Genomic DNA, 8,058 nt, shown 5'->3' on the forward strand with positions numbered 1-8,058 from the left:
AATTCTTTTATTATTTAAGAATGTTTGCGTAACAAGCTGTCAATTTATTATTTAGATTCTAAAAGTTAGTTCTAGCGCCAAAACGAGGCGTCCGATTGTGGGTTACTGACGCAATAATAAATTCAGTTTAGTAAAAAATGCTCGCTCTTTGCGGAGGGCACCTAAGATGTTCTCAAGCGGTGAGTGTTTAACCGAAAGGGTCAGTGTTTGAACTGTGTGAAAAACCTGAGTCTGACAGTGTGACCAGAAACCGTGATGGTTTACGTGAAGCCGAGTATGCCCCTCAAGTTTAACCAGAAGTGAGACTGAAGGACTGGTAATGGGGAGGTTTAGATATATTGCGTTATGGCGTACCCTGACCTCACCTATCCCTATCGAGATAAGTCACGCAGAGGAAAGTTGTAACAAGAAGGGCAAAGCCCATACGACTCACATGCTTTACACATTTTTCCTACCAAAATACATGTAACCTTGACCCAAGGTCAAGGTCATCCAAGGTCATGCAACACAAAGCTGTCAATTCAAGACATAGGAAGTACAATGGTGCTTATTGGCTCTTTCTACCATGAGATATGGTCACTTTTAGTGGTTCACTACCTTATTTTGGTCACATTTCATAAGGGTCAAAGTGACCTTGACCTTGATCATATGTGACCAAATGTGTCTCATGATGAAAGCATAACATGTGCCCCATATAATTTTTAAGTTTGAAACAGTTATCTTCCATAGTTCAGGGTCAAGGTCACTTCAAAATATGTATACAATCCAACTTTGAAGAGCTCCTGTGACCTTGACCTTGAAGCAAGGTAAACCAAACTGGTATCAAAAGATGGGGCTTACTTTGCCCTATATATCATATATAGGTGAGGTATTGAATCTCAAAAACTTCAGAGAAAATGTGAAAAATGTGAAAAATAGCTGTTTTTTAGGCAACATTTATGGCCCCTGCGACCTTGACCTTAAAGCAAGGTCAAGATGCTATGTATGTTTTTTGGGGCCTCGTCATCATACACCATCTTGCCAAATTTGGTACTGATAGACTGAATAGTGTCCAAGAAATATCCAACGTTAAAGTTTTCCGTACGGACGGACGTCCGGACGGACGGACGGACGGACGACTCGGGTGAGTACATAGACTCACTTTTGCTTCGCATGTGAGTCAAAAACTGCTCGTCAGATACCACGTCGCCTATCAAAGTAGGGCAAAACTCCAAAACTCGTGCTTTAAAAAATCGTGGACAGCGCGCTAAAGTCTGCAACAATACCCAGTGTTGAAACTGCTGCTGTCATTGTGTCGGTGTCGCTGTGTGCTGCACGTGGAAGTTATGTTCCACTGACCCAGATCATACTGAGTGACCAGCAGGTAAAGTCAATGAAATTCTTTTAAAGGAAACAGAAAAGAAAAGTAGGGCAATCGAACTTCAAGCGTTGGTTTGTGTTCGTTCTGGGTCACTGGCCACCACGCTTTCACCCCCCGCTTATAAGGGTGTGTGTTAGTGTGTACGTGGGCGTCGTTGTGTTTCTGACTGTCATGTGCATGTGCGAATGTGTGTATATGTGTGTGTGCCTTTGTATGTCTGTCTGCTTGTCTGTCTGTGTAAATGGGCGACGCCATGTGTGTGCGAGTGTGTGTGTGTGTATGGACGGTGTGTGTGTGTGTGTGTGTGTGTGTGTGTGTGTGTGTATGGACGGTGTGTGTGTGTGTGTGTGTGTGTGTGTGTGAAATGTTGAATTGGACGGAACATTACTTTATGGAACAAAACATTCTTGCTAGGCAGTTTTACTAACCAAAACTAAACAACACCCCCCCCCCCCCCACCACACACACACTGTGATGATACACGTGTGCATTGGGTTACCAAGCAGACTTGATCTGTTCCTGGGAAAAGGTTACTGTTATGCTGAATTTTCAGTCTTTTTGAACATACGCTTCCTGGGAGTATTTCGTTGGTCGAGATGACATTTCTAAATTTAGCTTGGGTCGTCCTTGCGTGCTTCATGGTTTGCTGTGATATCGCAGAGCCGTTGGAGCGGGTCACCCGATTTATTTAATTTTAGTCAAGCAACCACACAACTAAAAATTGTGGTTTATGCGCCAGGATATAGGAAAATGCTGTAAGAGGAGGTCTCATACTTTATTTGAATGGTTCATATTTAGATTTTAAAGTAGTATATGAGATACGTTGCCTTCACGTATAAAAACTGTTTTATACGTGATCACGCCCGTATCACTGAGAAGCACGCACAGCGATCGACAGTGGGAATACCCGCAGTGATAGGGGTGTAGTATGCACGTAACGTGGTACTCTAACGGAAGTTGTCAAAACTGAAGAAGGTCACAGTGTTCACGTATTATCGAGACACCGACACATTTGCACTAAACTGAATCCATTCAAGGGGAGCTTTTCCATTATTTTTTCTACCGTAGGGATTGTCGGAATTCATTCCACTGAACAGTTTTAACTACAAAATTTGAACGAGCGGTATTTTTCTGCTTTTCGAAGTGAATCGAGGCGAATAGGCCCACAGAAGGATACGCGACGTAGTCGGCGCCTTGTCGTTCGTGGGGTCATGCTCTTGACACATCGGCGACTACGATGTATACAAACCAGAATTATGAAATATGGACCAGCGTGAAGGAAAGATTCCAGAAAATATTGAGCATCCTTACACCCTTCTCGGATGGTTGGACGTGATACAATCTGACATACGTTGCGCTGACGTATGCAGACCTGTTTACCCTAAACCTGAGGCAAGAGTACTTTTTCAAAAAGTCGAGTGTATTTTTCAAAAAGTCGGTGTACTTTGCAAGCAAAGCCATATGATGATATGGGCTAGGGAAAACGTACGCGTGGGTGCAAACGTGTTTGTGTAAGAATAGCATGTCTTGTGAACATCTTCAGAATTTAACTCCTTCCGATACAACAGGGATAAAACAATTTTATTTAGCCTACCTGTCAGTTTATAACATTATAACCAGTGTCTTCCAAGCAGATTGATAATAAAAAGATGAAGTTCGTGAAATAACATCTGCGGTTGACAGTGGCAAGTTCATTTTTACAATCATCTCAGAAAACATTGCTTCAGCACGGACTACAGCCTTTTCTTCTGGCAGGATTTGCTTTGCGGGAATGAACTTCATAATTCCTTGGCAGCTTTCAGCGGATTTCTTTTAGTGGGGCTCCTATGTTGCAAAATCATTCAAATCATGCAACAAACACCAAATTAAGCAAATATGAAGAGTTTTATGTGCTTAACAAAACCTGATACAGAGCCATCGCGAAAAATAAAAATTGGGTAGTTTTTAAACAATTTTTCAAAATGGCCGCCAGTGTAAACGGTTGGGTATGTTAGGCATATTTCACTTCATGTGATTAACAGCAAATTTGGCGTAAATGGACATTTACTTTTGCTTAACAAAACCTGATACAGAGCCACCGTGAAAAAATTAAGAAATCAGTAGTTTTTTTACAATTTTCAAAATGGCCGCCAATAAAAGGGTATTTAGGCATTTTTGATGCTACAAGACATTCTCTTGCAATAGAAACTAACACAAAAACATTTTTAAACAAAACAATACATGTATTAGTGCAGAGAATGATTGGACGGTGTGGGTGGCAGGGTTGAAGAATTTGTGGATTACCTACTGTGCAAAACAAAATATATTGCACCAATTTTCATACCAAAACGAAAACATTCATTCCTGTGCTGTTGTATTCAATGTATGCTATTGAGGGCACTCAACTTGGCTAACTGGAACACTTTTAAGATAAAAGGTGGCCTTTACATGGGTTATTTGACCGCCGCCCAAATAAGGGTACCCCCAAAATAAAACTGATAAAAATGTAATGTATCAACTCAAAAGTCGACTAAAATTCATAATCGCTGTATTTCGAAAACGTTGTTTGTTCTCATGTGTTTACACAACTAGCACATTCCGGCAAGTGTCTATACTCAAAAGAAACTTTGGCAGTACTTGAAACAACCATCTGTCATATATACATGCGAAGTCAAAAATATGTGGGATGTAAGTCAACAAACCTGTGGCAGTTTTTAAAATATTATTTCGTGAAGATTTGAAAGTGTACTCAAACGGTTGAACTACGCCTCGTGCGTAGACACACATTCCTGAAAGTTTCAACGCAACCCACTTGGTCATTGCTAAAATACATGGATTTTAGTTGACTTGGGTATCCCTCAAATTTGACACATAAACATCTCATCCGTGAGATCGACACATACATCAGTAGGTACAATGGCACAACACTAGAAATATGCAAGATGGCGAAATAAAACAACCTGTTCTGGATGGATAATCAAGTTGACTTTCTCTTCGTATATAACAGTGACCCAGTTGTGCCTCAGGAATTGTCGTCGGCTTTTTAAAAAGTACCCGAAGTTTTTGTCACATCTCTTTGTCACGTCAAGGGTATCCTTATTTTGACGGCGTAAATGATGATGTTAAAAAAAAAGGTGCCAGATAGCGAAGATGCGAGCCTTTAATGGCATAGACAGTTTGAATAAAATGACACAGGAATAAAAGTTTGAGTTGGGGTATGAAAATGGGTGCAATAATATTTTTGCACAGTTTAGATGCTGACAGTTTTCACAGGCATGCAAGCACATTTGCAGAGAGCTGTGCTCTGCAGTCCTTCTTAGCAGCATTTGCAGCGTTTTGTTGTACAGCTCTTCTTGCAGGCACACCTCATGAGTTCTCGGCACACGCTGGATACCTCTTGAAAGCTCGTCCAGAATGACTCCCACTTTCCAGCCTTGAACTGCCAGCCCACAGAGTTTGGAAGTCTAATAGGTAGATGGCTCTTCTCAATCTCATGTCCTGCAGCAGCACCTCACTTGTAAGGGGATTATGGTCAATTTGGCAGCTCTTTTTACTGAAGAGGTACCGTCTAGCACTGTTTACACCCAGTACGTTGCTGGTTTTGTCCTACAAATGTACACCAAAAAGCTCTTGTGCTGCCCTGTCAGTGGTACTCAGCTTACAAAGAGGAGCAGACAACCTGAAGAAAGTTTGAGTGACGTCTTCAAATGCTTGCCATACTTCCCAAGCCTTCTGATTCCCCAATACCATTGAAGAACGACATAGTGTCACAGCCTGTAAGGCTATGCAAAATGGGCAGACAGGGTGACTTCTCTTGGCCAATGGCTTTGGCAATGTGGCGATACACTTCACGAGCAGAAAAAAACGCAACACAGCTGGAATGAGAAGCAGACTGTCTGGCCTCCTCTACATCCATGGTGCAGGAAATCAGCCTGTGGTACCCTTCACACAAAAGATGAAAAGTGACATTTTTATTTGAATGTATTTGAATGTTTACTATCTCAGAGAGTCGGTCAAAGCCGGGTTAGCAAGTCTTCACACAACAGACCAAAATGAAAGAAAATTGTATTTCATGAATTCGTATAATTCTTACTGTTTCAGGTTAAAAAACAAACAAACACAGTTTCCAGTGACCCAACTGATTCTGGAATCTTTCTGACCGCTACATTTATTCGCTTCAAACAGTCGCTAACAGAATGTTGACCATAGTGAGGGTTCGTACGTTAAACCCATCAAATTCACAGAGGTCGCTTACAAATGATGTGCAAACATGTTCCAATTAATACAAATAAAAAAATCTTACTGTTAAGATGTATTAGGTAACAAACCTTGATACAGTAGTACTAGTGAAATCGGCTCCCTTCTGTGGCACCGGAATAAATGCAGAACGCTTGTTCCCAGGAACCGGCATGTGGTGTAACTCTTGTATATATCCTGTAAAAATAAAATTCACACCAATGCACGGTCAACTTAAAATAAGCAAAAGGATGAGAAACAAGCAACAAACCAAAATTGTAAAACTCAAAGAGCGGTACCTCTTCATTTTTCAAAACCACTTATCTCATTTGATTAGCATACACTGTATGCTTTTGTCTGTTACCTACCGTCTTTGAAAGTTTGATCACAACACTGTAAAGACATGGGGAGTGGAGTGTTTTTATCTCCAGCTGGTCATCCAACTATCTGGCCTACCCTCACTCAGTTTTTGACTCTACCCCTCCCCACCTTATGGAAGTCCTTAACGTAGGCAGGACTAATCATTTATCATACCATGAACAATCTCTTTCTCCTCGCCTTTTATTCAAAGTTCGTTTAATCTGTTTAAAATCACCAGCGTGGCGATCATGATTTCCTTACTTGTAATCAACAGATAGATCTAGATCTATCAGCATCACAATCCAGCTTGATGAGCTATTGCAAGATTACTCTGCATTTCAGCGCTTCACCCGATGAATAACAGACCCCAGGGGAGAATTAAACAGTAAAATGATGTGACATTGGTGAATGGATGCGTATTCTTGAAAACTTACCTTCAGAAACGTTGTTTTCGCTCAAATCAAAACACGCAATGTTGCGGAGGCCGCCATCTTGAATTTTCATGCTGCGGATATATAAAATTCTAAAAACGATCAAATTAAATACCAGAACACAAAAATACCCATAAGAGTATTTATGTCATGCATGTGTTATCAGCAGACAACTTCTGGTGCATGGTAAACCATTGAATTTTACATTTGCTGAGTTGGGAATATTTACTGCTGAGCGCTTTTGGTACGAATTTCGTCTGCTGTAAATGCAGCCTTTTATTCCCTATCAAAGACAAAAAAAACGATTTCTGAAGTGGCTCTGTATCTGAAATCCCTTAAATAATTATAAGGAACAATACCACAAAGTATGATGTTTGTTGCAAGATGTGAATGATTTATGAGTGCGTCTGCAACATACGAGCCCCACTATTTGCAGCAACCTTGTCCATGTGAGTTTTGGAACTGCAGTGTCGTTCGATGTCATATTTCCCAGCACTATGATGGGCAACGGAGAAATCTGATTTACAATACTTGCAGTGTGCATGACTTTTTCCCAAAGTAGACTCCACAATTCCTGGCTCTTTCTTATATTTCTCCAAGAAAATCTGGTGCTTCTGCTGTTTAGACTTGGTACAGTCATCCGAAACTGGCATATTTTACCGCTTCATTTTCCCACGATTGTCCAGACGATCGCACGTGCCAACACTGAACTGAACAAGGTTTCCACAGCTGAAGACTCGCTGTCATGGTTATCTCCCTTCGACCGAAACCGGTATCAGTTGTACCATCCCGTAATCAGCACACCAACACCGGAAAACGTATTCTAGACTTTTTCTTATGCGTATTTTGTGCGTGTGTCGCGTATTTGCGTACTGATAATAATTTGGCGTACAAAATACGCCCAAATCAGTCGTACTGGTAAACAGGTCTGCGTATGGAAGGGTTTGCTACGTGAACACGTACCTAATCACCACACGCAGCGCGACCCGCATGTGAGATAGGTGTCCTGGTAGGTGGACGTAGCTGATAGGGACGCAGTTTCTAAACCTCCCTTATATCAGAAGGAATCGATAAGAAAAGAAGAAAACGTCTGCTGTTGTTTTTCTCTTTATTTCAGATTAAATGCGGTCCTTTACCTCGCCACACGAACAGCCATATGCCTACTTCGTAGGATGGAGTTTGCTGTGTGTTTGTGCGTATGCAATACATACCATCCGGCGACCACCATGCCAATACGTGAACTGACAAGGGAAGCGTGCTCAACGATGTTAGTGCATACTGCCCAGGCGCGGCACGATCTCTGTGTGTATGTGGGTCTGTGTGAGCACGCCGGTGTACGGTGTTGTTCTCTGTCCCAAAACCGGCAAAAGTTGGGGTCCAGCTTTTTTTAGTATTTAAAATGCCAAAAAAAACCTCTCCTGGAACAAAAACATCGGCAGCCGATGAAACCAAAAACCGTGTAGCCGGCAGAGTTTCACCCATGGAAATATACTTCGCGAAGCTGGCCGCACACACACACACAGGGACATCAACTGACCGACTCGGTCGTAAACAACACATACAGTGCTCCCGTCTTAACCGACGAGGCACTCAGTTGGACTGACAAATCGGCCACAAAGGAACAACCAGCATCACCTGAACCACACCCTAAATGATTGCTCACATAATATGTCTTCAAGCCTCTCTCACGCA

Source organism: Littorina saxatilis, linkage group LG2 (genome assembly GCF_037325665.1).
Source record: "Littorina saxatilis isolate snail1 linkage group LG2, US_GU_Lsax_2.0, whole genome shotgun sequence".
Taxonomy (NCBI): domain Eukaryota; kingdom Metazoa; phylum Mollusca; class Gastropoda; order Littorinimorpha; family Littorinidae; genus Littorina; species Littorina saxatilis.